General features: G+C 36.2%; 1 long non-coding RNA gene across 1 annotated transcript; it reads left to right on the top strand.

Moving 5' to 3' along the window:
* Positions 1 to 3,337: 3,337 nt before the first annotated feature.
* On the top strand, positions 3,338 to 15,030 carry LOC117342311. The gene is made up of 3 exons (XR_004535788.1): positions 3,338 to 3,543; positions 12,214 to 12,348; positions 14,556 to 15,030. It is a non-coding gene; the product is annotated as an uncharacterized LOC117342311 (long non-coding RNA).
* Positions 15,031 to 19,420: the final 4,390 nt, after the last annotated feature.

Below are 19,420 nucleotides of genomic sequence, written 5' to 3'. Positions count from 1 at the left end.
GGTGTACCTACAGACAGGGTGTACCTACAGACAGGGTGTACCTACAGAAAGAGTGTACCTACAGACAGGGTGTACCTACAAACAGGGTGTACCCACAGACAGGATGTACCTACAGACAGGGTGTACCTACAAACAAGGTGTACCTACAGACAGGGTGTACCTACACACAGGGTGTACCTACAGACAGGGTGTACCTACAGACAGGGTGTACCTACAGACAGTGTGTACCTACAGACATGATGTACCTACATACAGGGTGTACCTACAAACAGGGTGTACCTACAGACAGGGTGTACATACAGACAGGATGTACCTACAGACAGGGTGTACCTACAGACAGGGTGTACCTACAGACAGGATGTACCTACAGACAGGATGTACCTACAGACAGGGTGTACCTACAGACAGGGTGTACCTACAGACAGGGTGTACCTACAGACAGGGTGTACCTACAAACAAGGTGTACCTACAGACAGGGTGTACCTACAAACAACGTGTACCTACAAACAGGGTGTACCTACAAACAGGGTGTACCTACAGACAGGGTGTACCTACAGACAGGATGTACCTACAAACAACGTGTACCTACAAACAGGGTGTACCTACAAACAGGATGTACCTACAAACAACGTGTACCTACAAACAGGGTGTACCTACAAACAGGATGTACCTACAGACAGGGTGTACCTACAGACAGGATGTACCTACAGACAGAGTGTACCTACAGACAGGATGTACCTACAAACAGGGTGTACCTACAGACAGTGTGTACCTACAGACAGGATGTACCTACAGACAGGATGTACCTACAGACATGATGTACCTGCAGAGAGGGTGTACCTACAGACAGGATGTACCTACAGAGAGGGTGTACCTACAAATATGATGTACCTACAGACATGATGTACCTGCAGACAGGGTGTACCTACAGACAGGATGTACCTACAGACAGGATGTACCTACAAACAGGGTGTACCTACAGACATGATGTACCTACAGACAGGGTGTACCTACAGACTGGATGTACCTACAGAGAGGGTGTACCTACAAATATGATGTACCTACAGACATGATGTACCTGCAGACAGGGTGTACCTACAGACAGGATGTACCTACAGACACGGTGTACCTACATACAGGATGTACCTACAGACAGGGTGTACATACAGACAGGATGAACCTACAGACAGGGTGTACCTACAGACAGGGTGTACCTACAAACAGGGTGTACCTACAGATAGGATGTACCTACAGACAGGGTGTACCTACAGACATGATGTACCTACAGACAGGGTGTACCTACAGACAGGGTGTACCCACAGACAGGGAGTACCTACAGACAGGGTGTACCCACAGACAGGGAGTACCTTCAGACAGGGAGTACCTACAGACAGGATGTACCTACAGACAGGGTGTACCTACAGACAGGGTGTACCCACAGACAGGATGTACCTACAGACATGATGTACCTGCATACAAGGTGTACCTACAGACAGTGTGTACCTACAAACAGGGTGTACCTATAGACATGATGTACCTGCATACAGGGTGTACCTACAGACAGGATGTACCTACAAACAGGGTGTACCTACAGACAGTGTGTACCTACAGACAGGATGTACCTACAGACAGGATGTACCTACAGACATGATGTACCTGCAGAGAGGGTGTACCTACAGACAGGATGTACCTACAGAGAGGGTGTACCTACAAATATGATGTACCTACAGACATGATGTACCTGCAGACAGGGTGTACCTACAGACAGGATGTACCTACAGACAGGATGTACCTACAAACAGGGTGTACCTACAGACATGATGTACCTACAGACAGGGTGTACCTACAGACAGGATGTACCTACAGAGAGGGTGTACCTACAAATATGATGTACCTACAGACATGATGTACCTGCAGACAGGGTGTACCTACAGACAGGATGTACCTACAGACACGGTGTACCTACATACAGGATGTACCTACAGACAGGGTGTACATACAGACAGGATGAACCTACAGACAGGGTGTACCTACAGACAGGGTGTACCTACAAACAGGGTGTACCTACAGATAGGATGTACCTACAGACAGGGTGTACCTACAGACATGATGTACCTACAGACAGGGTGTACCTACAGACAGGGTGTACCCACAGACAGGGAGTACCTACTGACAGGGTGTACCCACAGACAGGGAGTACCTTCAGACAGGGAGTACCTACAGACAGGATGTACCTACAGACAGGGTGTACCTACAGACAGGGTGTACCCACAGACAGGATGTACCTACAGACATGATGTACCTGCATACAAGGTGTACCTACAGACAGTGTGTACCTACAAACAGGGTGTACCTATAGACATGATGTACCTGCATACAGGGTGTACCTACAGACAGGGTGTACCTACAGACAGGGTGTACCTACAGACAGTGTGTACCTACAAACAGGGTGTACCTACAGACAGGGTGTACCTACAAACAGGGTGTACCTACAAACAGGGTGTACCTACAGACAGGGTGTACCCACAGACAGGATGTACCTACAGACATGATGTACCTACATACAGGGTGTACCTACAGACAGGATGTACCTACAGACAGAATGTACCTACAGACAGGGTGTACCTATAAAAGTAATCTGAGAACGATCAACGAAGAGATTTCTGTAAAACAGCAATGTCAATTTTGATTGATATTCAAGTTAACCATCTATCAGACTTTCAGATAAATCTTTAAATGGCCACCTGTTGGCCATCTTATTTTCTAATTAGTCTCAAAACGAAATATACACAACTGATGGCCAAAGGGAACCTACATGTGATATTTGAGAAAGTTCCATTAAGTATTCTCAGAGAAATAGAGATAAGAAACTTCAACTGTAAAAATTAAAAATGGCCGCCACCCAATATTTCTCAAGAAATAGCAGTGATATGTTTTTACGGTGGGACGGACCTTGGACGAGAGGCGATTTGAACTGATGGTGGTGGTGGGGGGAAACGCTTCTGATGATAAACAAAGTGTTTTTTTACTTGGGCTGCACACGTTCTCCCTGTCCATTTCTCTTTATTTTCTCTTCTCTCAGGTGTGAATTAATTAAGGTGGTATTTCTTCGCAATATAGAAACATAATTAACGTCCAAACGTCCAAGGTAATCCTAATACTGTATATGTACGCGTCCTCGTGACCTTTTAATGCGTCAACGTTTGCGTTTCAGGTAATGAATTACCCACATACACCTGCTTCTGCTGCTGTTGTATAAATATATTGATTGATGTGCCAGGGTTGTTTTCATACACCACTGATTTCAATATCTAGTATGTACCCGTTGTGAGTATAACACACTGTGATCTCCGGTCTTGTCGTTGTCTCGCGACTGCCGCATCAGTCGAAGCCAACACAAAGACACAGGAAGTGAAGACTCGTTTGGTAACCATGACAACGTTATATTAATAGAGTTTATTTGTCATGATTGTCTTTATGACAATGGTTTACTCGAAGATGGAAATCATACATTTTACACGATAGATTTAAGCTGCAACACAGGTAAGTGGATGTTATATTTTATTTGTGGTAATCGTTAGGGAGATGAAGTGGTAAAGAAATGTTAGTTCTGTGGTAAGACATGGTGGTAATAATTAGTGGTTGAAACTTTGACGTGTTACACCTAGTATTGTACACTACTAACTATAGATTATTAGCCCGGATGATGATACCGACATACCGCCAGGTAAAATATCGGATACTCATGTTATATATACATCTACCTTTATTAAGATTTTTGTCTGATTATAATGTATACGTAGTCTTAGCCAAGATACCAGTTTGTCTATATATCTCTACGTACCACTCTGTCTATAAACCTGTACATTTAGAGGTAAGCAAGATACCAACATATCGGCGCCATTGAATGACCATAGTTGTTGGTAGAATGATAAACAATATAAACCAAGTTAGTATAATGTCTGTATATGTAATGTCGACGTTAATACTACTCTTACTTCAACTCGTGTCCGTGTATAGCTCTGCATATCACTGGATACACGCGTAAATCTGTGAATATCACAGGATGCACGCGTAAATCTGTGAATATCACAGGATGCACGCGTAAATCTGTGAATATCACAGGATGCACGCGTAAATCTGTGAATATCACAGGATGCACGCGTAAATCTGTGAATATCACAGGATGCACGCGTAAATCTGTGAATATCACTGAATACACGCGTAAATCTGTGAATATCACAGGATGCACGCGTAAATCTGTGAAGTCAACAAAGTTGTCAGTAAACGGGGTTCCCTAGGTATGGACATTTGAACATGTAGTTTGGAAACCAGAAAGCACCCGGATACAGATCCAACCGAAAACTTATCCCAGGAGGTCTATGGCATGTTTTATCAACCTTGTTTTAACAACAATTAGCAATTTTGTTGTACACGCGAAAAATCAATAAGGGTTAAAAACCACAAACCAGAAAGAAGTTTGTAAACTGCTCTATAAGTCAATACGATATCGTTTGCGTGCCTATGCTGGCTTTTGGATTCCACATTGGGAATTTGTATTCAATTCGAACCATGTAGATAGAGTTCTTATGTATGATTTAGATAGAGTTGTTCTTATGTATGATTTAGATAGAGTTGTTCTTATGTATGATGTAGATAGAGTTGTTCTTATGTATGATGTAGATAGAGTTGTTCTTATGTATGATGTAGATAGAGTTGTTCTTATGTATGATGTAGATAGAGTTGTTCTTATGTATGATGTAGATAGAGTTGTTTATGTATGATGTAGATACAGTTGTTTATGTATGATGTAGATACAGCTGTTCTTATGTATGATGTAGATAGAGTTGTTCTTATGTATGATGTAGATAGAGTTGTTCTTATGTATGATGTAGATAGAGTTGTTCTTATGTATGATGTAGATAGAGTTGTTCTTATGTATGATGTAGATAGAGTTGTTCTTATGTATGATGTAGATAGAGTTGTTTATGTATGATGTAGATACAGTTGTTTATGTATGATGTAGATACAGCTGTTCTTATGTATGATGTAGATAGAGTTGTTCTTATGTATGATGTAGATAGAGTTGTTCTTATGTATGATGTAGATAGAGTTGTTCTTATGTATGATGTAGATAGAGTTGTTTATGTATGATGTAGATAGAGCTGTTCTTATGTATGATGTAGATAGAGTTGTTCTTATGTATGATGTAGATAGAGTTGTTCTTATGTATGATGTAGATACAGTTGTTCTTATGTATGATGTAGACAGAGTTGTTTATGTATGATGTAGATAGAGTTGTTCTTATGTATGATGTAGATAGAGCTGTTCTTATGTATGATGTAGATAGAGTTGTTCTTATGTATGATGTAGATACAGTTGTTCTTATGTATGATGTAGACAGAGTTGTTTATGTATGATGTAGATAGAGTTGTTCTTATGTATGATGTAGATAGAGTTGTTTATGTATGATGTAGATAGAGCTGTTCTTATGTATGATGTAGATAGAGTTGTTCTTATGTATGATGTAGATACAGTTGTTCTTATGTATGATGTAGATAGAGTTGTTCTTATGTATGATGTAGATAGAGTTGTTTATGTATGATGTAGATAGAGTTCTTATGTATGATGTAGATAGAGTTCTTATGTATGATGTAGATAGAGTTGTTCTTATGTATGATGTAGACAGAGTTGTTCTTATGTATGATGTAGATAGAGTTGTTCTTATGTATGATGAAGACAGAGTTGTTCTTATGTATGATGTAGATAGAGTTGTTCTTATGTATGATGTAGATACAGTTCTTATGTATAATGTAGATAGAGTTCTTATGTATGATGTAGATACAGTTCTTATGTATAATGTAGATAGAGTTCTTATGTATGATGTAGATAGAGTTGTTCTTATGTATGATGTAGATAGAGTTGTTCTTATGTATGATGTAGATATAGTTGTTCTTATGTATGATGTAGATAGAGTTGTTCTTATGTATGATGTAGATACAGTTGTTATTATGTATGATGTAGATAGAGTTGTTCTTATGTATGATGTAGATAGAGTTCTTATGTATGATGTAGATATAGTTGTTCTTATGTAGGATGTAGATAGAGTTCTTATGTATGATGTAGATAGAGTTGTTCTTATGTATGATGTAGATAGAGTTGTTCTTATGTATGATGTAGACAGAGTTGTTCTTATGTAGGATGTAATTACAGTTGTTCTTATGTATGATGTAGATAGAGTTCTTATGTATGATGTAGATAGAGTTGTTCTTATGTATGATGTAGATAGAGTTCTTATGTATGATGTAGATAGAGTTGTTCTTATGTATGATGTAGATAGAGTTGTTCTTATGTATGATGTAGATAGAGTTGTTCTTATGTATGATGTAGATAGAGTTCTTATGTATGATGTAGATAGAGTTGTTCTTATGTATGATGTAGATAGAGTTCTTATGTATGATGTAGATAGAGTTGTTCTTATGTATGATGTAGATAGAGTTGTTCTTATGTATGATGTAGATAGAGTTCTTATGTATGATGTAGATAGAGTTCTTATGTATAATGTAGATAGAGTTCTTATGTATGATGTAGATAGAGTTGTTTATGTATGATGTAGATAGAGTTGTTCTTATGTATGATGTAGATAGAGTTGTTCTTATGTATGATGTAGATAGAGTTCTTATGTATGATGTAGATAGAGTTGTTCTTATGTATGATGTAGATAGAGTTGTTCTTATGTATGATGTAGATAGAGCTGTTCTTATGTATGATGTAGATAGAGTTGTTCTTATGTATGATGTAGATAGAGTTGTTCTTATGTATGATGAAGATAGAGTTCTTATGTATGATGTAGATAGAGTTGTTCTTATGTATGATGTAGACAGAGTTGTTCTTATGTATGATGTAGATAGAGTTGTTCTTATGTATGATGTAGACAGAGTTGTTCTTATGTATGATGAAGATAGAGTTCTTATGTATGATGTAGATAGAGTTGTTCTTATGTATGATGTAGATAGAGTTGTTCTTATGTATGATGTAGATAGAGTTGTTATGTATGATGTAGATACAGTTGTTCTTATGTATGATGTAGATAGAGTTCTTATGTATGATGTAGATACAGTTGTTCTTATGTATGATGTAGACAGAGTTGTTCTTATGTATGATGTAGATAGAGTTGTTCTTATGTATGATGTAGATAGAGTTGTTCTTATGTATGATGTAGATAGAGTTGTTCTTATGTATGATGTAGATACAGCTGTTCTTATGTATGATGTAGATATAGTTGTTCTTATGTATGATGTAGACAGAGTTGTTCTTATGTATGATGTAGATAGAGTTGTTCTTATGTATGATGTAGATAAAGTTGTTCTTATGTATGATGTAGATATAGTTGTTCTTATGTATGATGTAGATAGAGTTGTTCTTATGTATGATGTAGATAGAGTTGTTCTTATGTATGATGTAGATAAAGTTGTTCTTATGTATGATGTAGATAGAGTTGTTTATGTATGATGTAGATAAAGTTGTTCTTATGTATGATGTAGATAGAGTTGTTATGTATGATGTAGATAGAGTTGTTCTTATGTATGATGTAGATACAGTTGTTCTTATGTATGATGTAGATACAGTTGTTCTTATGTATGATGTAGATACAGTTGTTCGTATGTATGATGCAGATACAGTTGTTCTTCTGAAAAAAAACCCGACCGATTTAATAACTGTAACTGTATCGGAAAGAAATAGGCGGGAGTATGCACGCATGCGATTCAATCTCTGGTTTTTTGTTTTTGTTTTTCAATTTCCGACTCACGAGAGCATCTCATAAATTTCTAACTTTATTTAGGCAAATATTGTCCTTTTTATTGATTTTTTTACATTTGGTGGCATTTCTATTACATAGATAACGCACGGAATTCCCATACAGATTCTTCAGGTAATTGACTGCTTTACTAGCTCGTAGCTTGAATTGTTCTTTAATTGTTATTTAAATGGGCATGGTTCAGACAATAGAAACATGCACAATTGCTATTGATGAAATCTATGTCCGAACGATGATTATATGCGTGTCTGTGCCTACATGTAATGAAATAAACGCCGAAATGTATAAGAAAAAGGCGTATCTGATACAAATACCGTATGTCTTTGTGGTAATTAGTGATACTTCGGGTCGAATTAAGAATTTTCAGGACTTAATACTCGCAGAACTTTGGTTTATCTTGAGAGTAAAACTGCCTTATTAATGTAAAGATTATAGCTTTTACTATTTTGCAAAAATACATATTTTCCAATGAGTTTAATTTTGACGACCTACACTTTATTCAAACGAAGGAATGGCCCTTTAATGGACAAAGATATAATTACGTCTTTCAGAGATGACAACATTTATTGGTTGTACAATCTGGCAAAACACGTAAATATATTGCCTTTGCATTACTTATGCCTTGCCATTTAACGTTATTTATATAATAATTTAATTTTGTATGAAACACGCATTTTCATTGGCTGAAATAATTTTGTTATACCCCCATAACAAAATTTTTGACGTTGCGAAATGTAACGTCATTTTTGATTGGCTGATGACGTTGCGTAATAATTTATCACAGAAAGGAGTTCGCCAAAGAAAGTGAAATATATTGGTGTGTATAAGACGAAATTAAATTATAAGAATTAACATTAATTATTTTTTCTGTTATACAGTCATAACAGAAAAAACTGGAGTGTACTCTCTTCATAAACCGCTTCGCGGTTTATTTAGAGTACACTCCAGTTTTTTTCTGTTATGACTGTATAACAGAAAAAATAATTGATGTTAATCCTTAAAGAACTCATTTTTTGTTGATGAAGAGAATTTGAAGTTAAAGACGATTTTATACTATTGTGCCCCGTTCAAGCCGTATTTTTAATCGGTGCCCCTTTTTATTCATGTTAACTGTATTATTTTCAAGTAAGAATGTTAAAACTTTGAGAGATTTTAGTAAACATCCAATTCATGCTTCGCCCAAAAGAATATCTTTACTGAGTTAATCAGCATTTGTCATGTTTCTTTATTTTGTTTACTTAAGAGGGTGTTATATACATGTGTGTGATGCTATAATTATATTGGTCGAGTTCTCCGCCATTTTGTCCAAATGAATTGTTATGTACGTTTATGTATCATGTAATTCTTATATGTTTTGTGCTACATTAGTAAATAAACTTATATCTAAATATGATGTTCTCGTTATACATAAAATGCAATTGAAAAATAAATAAATAGAAAAAAAACAAAAAAAACAGACAACACGTCCCTGTGCACGTAATATACAAATATACCCGATACGAAGTGCCTGAGGGTAAAACAGCTTTCCCTATCAGGCGGGCGATACCAAGGTCTATTATATAGGTAGGATATGTCTATATGGGTGTATCTCTGAACGCCAACATTTTGAATTTACCTGTAGGGCAGTTTGTTGTGATAGCGATTATAGTCTTTTCCCTAAAAGTAGTCTCAATGCCAACAGGTCATTTACCTGTAAATGTTACCTGTTGATACTACCTGTAGGTGAAATTAAGGATTTATAATCAAATATCATATTTATATGCATATCAAAAATATTTATTTTATTTGATATCTAGTTTAAAATTTAAAACGACAATACAATATTTTTGCTTGAAAATTATCTTTATGTGCAAAATAATGATTTTATTTGATCTTATTTAAGTCTTAAAAAATCATTTATACTCATTTTTAGAATATCTACATGTATTCATTTGCATTTAGATAAATAAAATGGTTTAACTCTCTCGTTGCAACACTAATTTCCATACAGGCATATGGATAATTTGAATCAATTGAGTCTAATTTCACTACTTAAGAAAGTTTTGTTCTATATTGATGATAATATATACAGCTACATAAAAGTCTGCACAAACAGCAATATACCTGAAAATATAACTTCCCAAAACTTGAAAGTTCCATTTTACAACCAGATACACATTTAATAACTACTAATTACTACTTTGGTCGCATGTTATCGACTACCTCTCGATACATGACTTGAAAATTTGACAAATTACAAAGAGCGATATTCATCTTCTATGTCACCAGAGCTGCAAACTCTACACAGGCGTTCACTTACAATGTATATCGACGAATTTCAATAATCAGAGTATGCGCTGATAAACGTATTCTACTCAAAGCAATTATTGTACGTTTTGGTATATATTTATATAGATAACGTTGTAGTGATATATAATCTACTAAATAATGTAAACATATCTTGTCGCGCATTGTCAATAATACATTTTAATACTAAAAAAGTATATCAATGCAGTTCTTAGTACTAAATAGCTTCAATCAATACTTAATTACATTATAATACTGGGTATACACAATTTGGAAGAAAACCCAATTAAGTTAATTTCTAGTTTCTTTCCGTCAAAAAATGCATTTCGTAAAAGGCCTCCATTTCCACCCGAGTCCAATACAATTGTTAAAAATAGTAAGCAAGGCTTGATTTACGAAATCTTCATTGGAATATTAAGACTGTCGATGCTGTAAGCCTTCAGAAGCTTTATAGCACTTTTAAATTCATCCGTAGATAGATATCTCGGTCAAGCTCCAAAAATAGAGATCTAGAGTCCATATCAACATGTAAATCAGTATTCTGCTAGACATTATCAGAATGGGGTTTGTTCTTGCATTATTACCTGGATTGGTTTTCCGTAGGTGCTTCCTATATTGCCTTTGTTGAGAGGTACATGTACATGCATGTGTGTCCAGTCATTTTCAACTTTCTACATTGTTGTATATGCATATTTTTATTTAAGATATCTTGATTTTTAGTAATGTACGTTTTTATTTCAGATATTTTTACTTTCTCTATATAAGACTTTTTATTATATATATTTAATCATTTCCATTTGAATATAAACATGCATTGTTCATTTAACATATTAATATGTATTTTATGTGTACAATATTAATAAATAAATATAGATTTCTTAGTGCTGAGATTGGTGAAATAAACTTTTCAAGTAATTAGTTAACAAAAACTATTCAGTGCTATGATGGAACTGTAAGTGGCATATATAAGTATTGTACATTTATGAACAAATTTTATTAATTCATAGATTTGTTGCTATTTTTCAAAACTATATATGTTCTATATTACTTAATTGCTCATTTTGTTGAATGCATACATGTGTGTTCTAAGAAAATGGGGGAAAAAACATATACAATTCTACTGTATGATTTGTAAAACACAGGTAAATCTCAGGTGACTGTACAGGTAAAAAGAAGACAACTTATATGAAGCAGTATATAATTACCCTCCCATTGTTTCCTGAAACAACACCTACCTATTGTTTAAAAAAACATCACCAGGTTTAAACGTCATCTCAAACTTTCAGAAGTTATATGTAATATGATACCATGTTCCAGTAATACATAACTGTCCAGGATAACTCAATACCAGACACCGAAATGAAAACGTAATTAATAGTGCGGTGTCATAATCAAGTCGGAGTGTAACAATGAATTCTGACACTTACAACGCCCAGCTTTGATTTCACTAACAAGGCGCGAACAGATGGTCGTATTTTCTGGTGGTCTTTGTTCGACCGTTTAAACATAGGTGTGGAATTATCATTACATAAATATACTCACCCGACAGTGTTAATTAGTCACTGACAGCCGTTCATTTGGTTAACATTCACGAGCAGGTTTGCCATTAATTAGCTTGGTTTGGCGTCATCAATGTCCTAGCAAATGTGATTGACGGATGTAACGTAAAGGTCATACAATGTCTGACGAATCGGAAGTCAGAAATAAAGTAGCACTACTAGAATGTCATATTACGTTCTGAACATTTAGCCGACACTAATGAACAAATAAAAATAGTTCTTCGGAAATAAAACACAAACATGTTTTATTGTGATCATGTTGTCTGACGATGACAATTATTTGCATACGTCCCTCTGTACAAAATTGGATCCACATTTAGTAGCAATTAACCGCACTGCACTAGGAGAGTCTCATTTATAATAGATATCGCCTCTGAAACAGGATCTACGTATATCGCACTTTTGCATTCATTTGATGTCCCAAAATGTCGCGACAAATGATGTGAATGCCATCGAGTCGGTTACCTTGGAATTGACTATGTGATCATGACTTCACGGCTAATTATATCACTGTCGTCATACTAACCGACGTAGTTTTATAATTTTCAGACCCTACACACCAGGATATGGGGTGTTCTCCTTCCCGTCCACATCTCAAAACAAAAACAGAAAAAGGACAGAAAGGTCAGTCGAACATAGCCTACTTCAACATCCGGGGCAAACCAGATGGCGAGGAGAAAGCTGGTATGTATTCAGTTAATGAATTATCATTACTCTTGATATACATTGTATGGTATGTTGATATTTAAATGTCTCCATCAACGCTAGGGACAATGTTGGTCTAGTTCAGTTCATGCTCTAAAACATTTTATTTATTACCCCCTGCTCCGACAATGAAGTTGGGATATTAACTTGAGTTAATCCGAAGGTTTCTGATGATATATTTCACATTTTAAAAAATCTGATATGGTCCGAGTAACATCAGAACTACTGTTATATAGTGTGTCTTGTTAAGCATTGAACGGCTTTCAGTTGGCATTCATATTGACTATGAATGCCAACTGAAAGCCGTTCAATTTTTATATTTACCATCTGCGATTTTTTCTTTGTCGTGCGATTTTTTTTTTTGAAATTTTCAAATTCAAATTTCAGTTGGCAGTTCATAAGCTGGTGAACTCGCAACTGAATTGGTAGGGTTATATAGTGGCAGTGCCATACAATGGTAAATATAGACTGAACAATGGTCATAGTTAGTCATATTGTGTGGTTTATATACTGGCAGATTTCAGAGAGTTGTAACAGTTGTTTCCAAAACTACTATTATGGAAGCATAACGAAAGATTCTGAGTGTTAAAACATAAGATATCACCTTGGTTTAGTTTTGCATTGATGAACGTCCTATAAACAGCCATGGCCATTTAAGGACAGCCTTTTCTGAGTGCGGGGTGTGTTCGTATGGTGTATATCAGTTGCCAATGGTTATTAAAAGAAGTCCTATGATTAGACAAATCCTGCCTCTCTTGATCTCTTGTTATTATTTTCCTGTAAGCCTATCTGATTTCCTTGAATTATTTTGTCTGTGACATTAATTGCCGACATTAAATGGCTGGCATGCGTCTATGAACTTGATATACCCAACCATTCTCTTATACAAGTGTCATTCATTAAATGACAAAACCATCATATATTGTACATTGCTGGCTAGCGGTGGTATTTGTGGGCTTACAGTTGTAGTATACATGTATGTCAAAGTTACATGGTTTTGTATTGATTCACGTCCTATCAACAGTTACAATGTTTGGTGATGTAAGGACGGCCTCCCTGTGTATTGTTTAATATCCTATCAACATTTACAATGTATGGTCTAATAAGGACGGCCTCCCCTGTGTATTGTTTAACATCCAATCAACATTTACAATGTATGGTGATGTAAGGGCGGCCTTCCTGTGTATTGTTTAACATCCTATCAACATTTACAATGTATTATCTAATAAGGACGGCCTCCCTGTGTATTGTTTAACATCCTATCAACAGTTACAATGTTTGGTCTAATAAGGACGGCCTCCCTGTGTATTGATTCACGTCCTATCAACATTTACAATGTTTGGTGCTGTAAGGGCGGCCTCCCTTGTGTGCAAACCAAACCTAATCCAATGATAACCAAGTGTCCTACGTACATCCAGGTTGTGATTAACAGCCACCAATACTTTTTCCTACGTTGATCATATGGTACCAATTTCTTAATTAATGACAGCAGAAGTTTGCTTTCGTAGTTTATAATTGGAGACTGATCTATTCAATGTATTACTAAAAGTCTGAAACAAAACCGGAAAGAAAAAAATTATTCCATCTCTGTTCGCATCATCAAAACAACTATTTTGTGAGTCAAAACACAACAATGCAATTCCTCTTACTAGACGGATACACATGGATTGAAAATGTCGGATGTGGATCCAACTCAAAAGTCAGTAATTTGGTCATTTTTTTTCTGTTTCATATATGTATACTAGATTTCTTTGAGGATGATGTCCACATATGATAATGCCATCGACTTTTATAGTGCTGTCCCACTGACATTCCTAGTCAACACACGCATTTCTCGCAGAAAAGCCATTCATAAATGACCAAAACTGTTGATAGGACATTAAGCTATTCTACAGCAAACAAACCCAGTTCCTTGTCGTGCAGATTATTTTGATCAAATTGGGCCCGTGGCATCCTTGTACTTTTATCAAATGTGCGGTTTGTCATCATCATTATCGATATAAACAGACTGGCAATTTATGCCCTAAGAGTCTCTTGATGTTAATTAAAAGAATCGAAATAGTTCACTTAGTAATTAGGATCCATTCAATTTATTTAATCAATTGTAACGTGAGGTCTTCGGTTACACTGAAGTCCTACACAAGTCATCATTCAAAGCCAGTCAATTTATCGCGTTATATTTGCAGCTACTACAGATCACAAGGATAGGTTTGCCGTCCAGTACCATCCATGCTCAGACATGCCCACAGATACAACATCCATCGAATCCTCTTCTGCTGATCTGCACGAGAACAGTACGAAAGATGACTTATCTGTTTACCAGAAGACTGCAATCTGATTTCACGAACTCATTCATATCAAATATTGTTGTCGTTTAACACATGTAATACAACTGTTGATAAGATGTCATATTGATATTCGGGAACAGTCCAGGAGAATACCATTTCGTGCTCTTACAACCTGACGCCTAAGTCGGTCGCAATGCTGCCTCACAACGATTCGTATAAAGTTCCAATAATATGTGTATCCAATAAGATAGGCTTTTATATAAGGTATATAAAGTATTTTGATATATTTTAATTGACATAATACAGTTTTTGTACATTTCTTTGAAAATATAATATTATTGGCCGTCTATATAGGATAATGATGTTTGATTTTGAAAAACAAATAAATATCTACATGTGTGTACAGAACTAGTCGTGTAATATATCAAAATGTTTGTCTGGACATGAAGTTTCTCAATATCGCCAGTAAGTTGCTGTAAATGCTCACAGGTTTTTTTTTTTTCTGTAGAATTACTTTGGGGTAAGATGTAGCAGGGAATGATAAACAGTCACACTTAATAGCCATGCTGTATGCCCAAAAGTGTCTATAGAGACCAACCAAAAAATTGTTTTCCCATTCTTGAATTGAATATGACGATTATGGTTTATAACAAAAGTTTAGGGTCTGATATAACACCTAATCAAAAAAAAAAAAAGAAGTTGTGTCCTTCAGCTCAAATTTTCTCCAGGGTAGCCATTTTGAAAATAGGTGAATTTCGCAGTAAAAATTCTCAAAAATCTTAAATGTTTACCTGTTTACTATTATTACGTGAACTTTTTGGGGGAAAAACCAATCGGACTAACGAAATTTATATCAACATTTCTTATTGATAGTTACCTATCAGGCTACATATCTATTTTCTCACTTCATAACATACTGGCCAATCAGTGGCTGCCAGACATTTTATCCTTGGCTCAACGTTCTATACACAGGGGCTGTTTCAAAAATATATTTTTTCAATTGGTTGGTTGTTCCCTATAGTATATAATAGGAGCATCTGGTTGACCGGATTTGACTTTATGTATGTAAAACACTTCCTTGAATGTTTTTTTCCTTGAAATGCAAATAGCGACTGCGAATGATATCACACAAATATGACATGATAGAGGCATTTCAATAAAGTAAAATGCTCCTATATCCTACTACTAAGACATCTGTACATAGAAAGAAGGATCTTTTGAAGACATATTGTAAAACTGTTGAGTCTGGGTCTTAGAAACCTGCACGTTTTATGTTTAACTCCGCGCCTTATTGGTCACCCGAGTTCTGAAAAAAATCAGTCAATTTGAATTCTCCCCAGTTCTTGGAGTGAGTAAAGCCAACATCCCCACACCATCAAATTGTCATCCTAATAATGCTAATAATTTCAACCTAGTGAGAATGAATTCCAATAGAAATCATACAAATGATAGTCATGTGATTTCTCTATAATAAGTATAGTATATAGTTATTGTATAGGTGTTAGGGAAATAACACTTTTATTGTCCCACGAGTTATGAACCTCGGCTTCGTCTCGGGAAAAAGTTAATGTCAAGGGTGACAATAAAAGTGCTATTTCCATAAATACCCATACAATAACTGTTTTATTATACCAACATTTGAATCTTTCCATTTTTTTTCTCGAACCAGTGTTCATATCCGTTCCTAATGTTCCCGAAGATAGTCTTTCAGCATGCTAACTGCCGTTTTTATTACTTATTATTTGTTAGCGGTGTCTTTTTCAGAAAAGAATCCTCTCCAGCACTTCTTCATCAAGATTATCGAAATTTGTAGATAAAGTCATTTTCGGAAATGTTCCTTTAACATTCACTTGAATGATTTTAGTAAACAAACTGTGTCTGCTTCGTCTTGGTTTTGAAAAACGCTTACGTTCTCGAAAGCGCTTTCTGACTTTATTGTAATACAAGGGATGGCAGTAGAAACGCTCCGAATTGATATGACAGATGCATTGTTCAATCAGACTGAACGAAACACAGAAACTGCGAAAATATGAATGCTCTCATTCCGGGTAAATAATACTTTTGACTATTAACATGGTTAAAAGTATTTTTGGAGGATGTGGTTCAGATAGCATTTCTACTGTTTACTTTTCATAGAGTGTAAAATAAGGAAATGTATAATAACAAGGTTCACCCCTCCCCAGTGGTAAAAAAAACGTGGGATCCGAGGGTCACGAAATTCAAAGTTTTGGTAAAGCACCTAAAGACACATCGATCTATTAGAGCATGTGATGGTACCGTGTTTGGGTCTTGAGAAGAAATTTCAGCAAACTTGACCCCATTTTCCCCCATCCCTTAATTCCCTGGGAGCTGGGCCATTATAATTTACAAATTCTTGTTGACTCTTGGCAAGGGGAGGTTTCTGCAAAATTTCTTTTTTTTTTAAATTGGCTCATGAGAAAAAGCCGAATATGTAAATAATAGGGTTGTAGGATGATAGGCGTGACGATAGGGTTGTAGGATAATAGGCGTGGCGATAGGGTTGTAGGATAATAGGCGTGACGATGGGATTGTGGGATAATAGGCGTGGCGATGGGATTGTGGGATAATAGGCGTGGCGATGGGATTGTGGGATAATAGGCGTATCGATAGGGTTGTAGAATAGTGGACGTGGCAATAGAGTTGTAGGATAATAGACGTAGCGATAGGGTTTTAAGATAATGATAAGCGTTGAGGCGATATTCGGGGATACCCGCCCGTTAGTTAATACAGGGATACCCGTCATATAGTTAATACAGGGATACCAGTCCTATAGTTAATACAGGGATACCCGTCCTATAGTTAATACGGGGATACCAGTCCTATAGTTAATACAGGGATACCCGTCCTATAGTTAATACAGGGATACCCGTCCTATAGTTAATACAGGGATACCCGTCCTATAGTTAATACAGGGATACCCGTCGGATTGTTAATACAGGGATACCCGTCCTATAGTTAATACAGGGATACCCGTCCTATAATTAATACGGGGATACCCGTCCTATAGTTAATACAGGGATACCCGTCCTATAGTTAATACACGGATGCCCGTGCTATAGTTAATACAGGGATACCCGTCCTTTAGTTAATACAGGGAAACCCGTCCTTTAGTTAATACAGGGATACCAGTCCTATAGTTAATACGGGGATACCCGCCCGGTAGTTGATACAGGGATACCCGTCCTATAGTTAATACAGGGATACCCGTCCTATAGTTAATACAGGGATACCCGTCCTATAGTTAATACAGGGATACCCGTCAGATTGTTAATACAGGGATACCCGTCCTATAGTTAATACAGGGATACCCGTCCTATAATTAATACGGGGATACCTGTCCTATAGTTAATACAGGGATACCCGTCCTATAGTTAATACAGGGATACCCGTCCTATAGTTAATACGGTTATATCCGTCCTATAGTTAATACAGGGATACCCGTCCTATAGTTAATACGGTTATATCCGTCCTATAGTTAATACAGGGATACCCGTCCTATAGTTAATACAGGGATACCCGTCCTATAGTTAATACAGGGATACCCGTCCTATAGTTTATACAGGGATACCCGTCCTATAGTTAATACAGGGATACCCGTCCTATAGTTAATACAGGGATACCCTTCCTATAGTTAATGCAGGGATACCCGTCCTATAGTTAATACAGGGATACCCGTCCTATAGTTAATACAGGGATACCCGTCATATAGTTTATACAGGGATACCCGTCCTATAGTTAATACAGGGATACCCGTCCTAAGGTTAATACAGGGATACCCGTCCTATAGTTAATACAGGGATACCCGTCCTATAGTTAATACAGGGATACCCGTCCTAAAGTTAATACAGGGATACTCGTCCTATAATTAATACAGGGATACCCGTCCTATAATTAATACAGGGATAACTGTGAGGGATACAATGCAGTTGTTTTACCGAGGGTTACGGTAACACCTCGTAAACCAAACATTTAAAACATTTTAATTTTAATGTACCCACACTCCTCCAACTCTAGGTAATGTTTAACAAATAAATATGCAAAAAAGAGAGAGAAAGTGTCGATGAAGGGCTTGGACGAGGTACATCATTGTGCTGTTTTAAAAATGGTGTCGATGAAGGGTTTGTAAGAGGGATAAATGATATTATTCAAATGTGATAGTTTTCGGTGAAGGGTATTAGAGATATGTACAGTACATGTGTTATTTTATTATGGTGTAGGCTAGTTTAAGGATGTTGCCCTGTCTTATCCGTTTGACTTTATTGTGATTAACGTGAAAACTCCTGTTAATTTGAAATATAATGTAAAATAAATAGGAATAATCAATACTACTGACGGCAGTTCGTCACCGTTTACCTGTTGGTAGGAGTGTCTGGCGGCGATAATTGCCAAGATTAGTGTATAGAGGTAATGACTTGGTCAGGGATTAATACCTGTACCAGGGAAGGGTGAACTGTATTTAGCCTACCTGAGGAGACAAATCAAGAGTTACCTCCTTCATACTTGCCTGCGAACGAATTAAAATTTAATACATACCAGTATTTCATTTTCACTTTTGAAATGATATTAATATGTAAATGTTTATAATACTCGTAAACACTTTTAAATAAAAATTGTTGAACATAAAACGTTTGTAGTAATATATAATGTGTGTGTAGAAAATATGTACACTTGGAAAAATCGATTTTCTTTGGTATAAAGTGGCCTGTTTTTGCAAAAAGAATGCGTTTTTGTTTTCAAACACA

Source organism: Pecten maximus, chromosome 14 (genome assembly GCF_902652985.1).
Source record: "Pecten maximus chromosome 14, xPecMax1.1, whole genome shotgun sequence".
Taxonomy (NCBI): domain Eukaryota; kingdom Metazoa; phylum Mollusca; class Bivalvia; order Pectinida; family Pectinidae; genus Pecten; species Pecten maximus.
The sequence above is the reverse complement of the archived record's forward strand: the minus strand, read 5'-3'. Positions and strand labels throughout refer to the sequence as shown.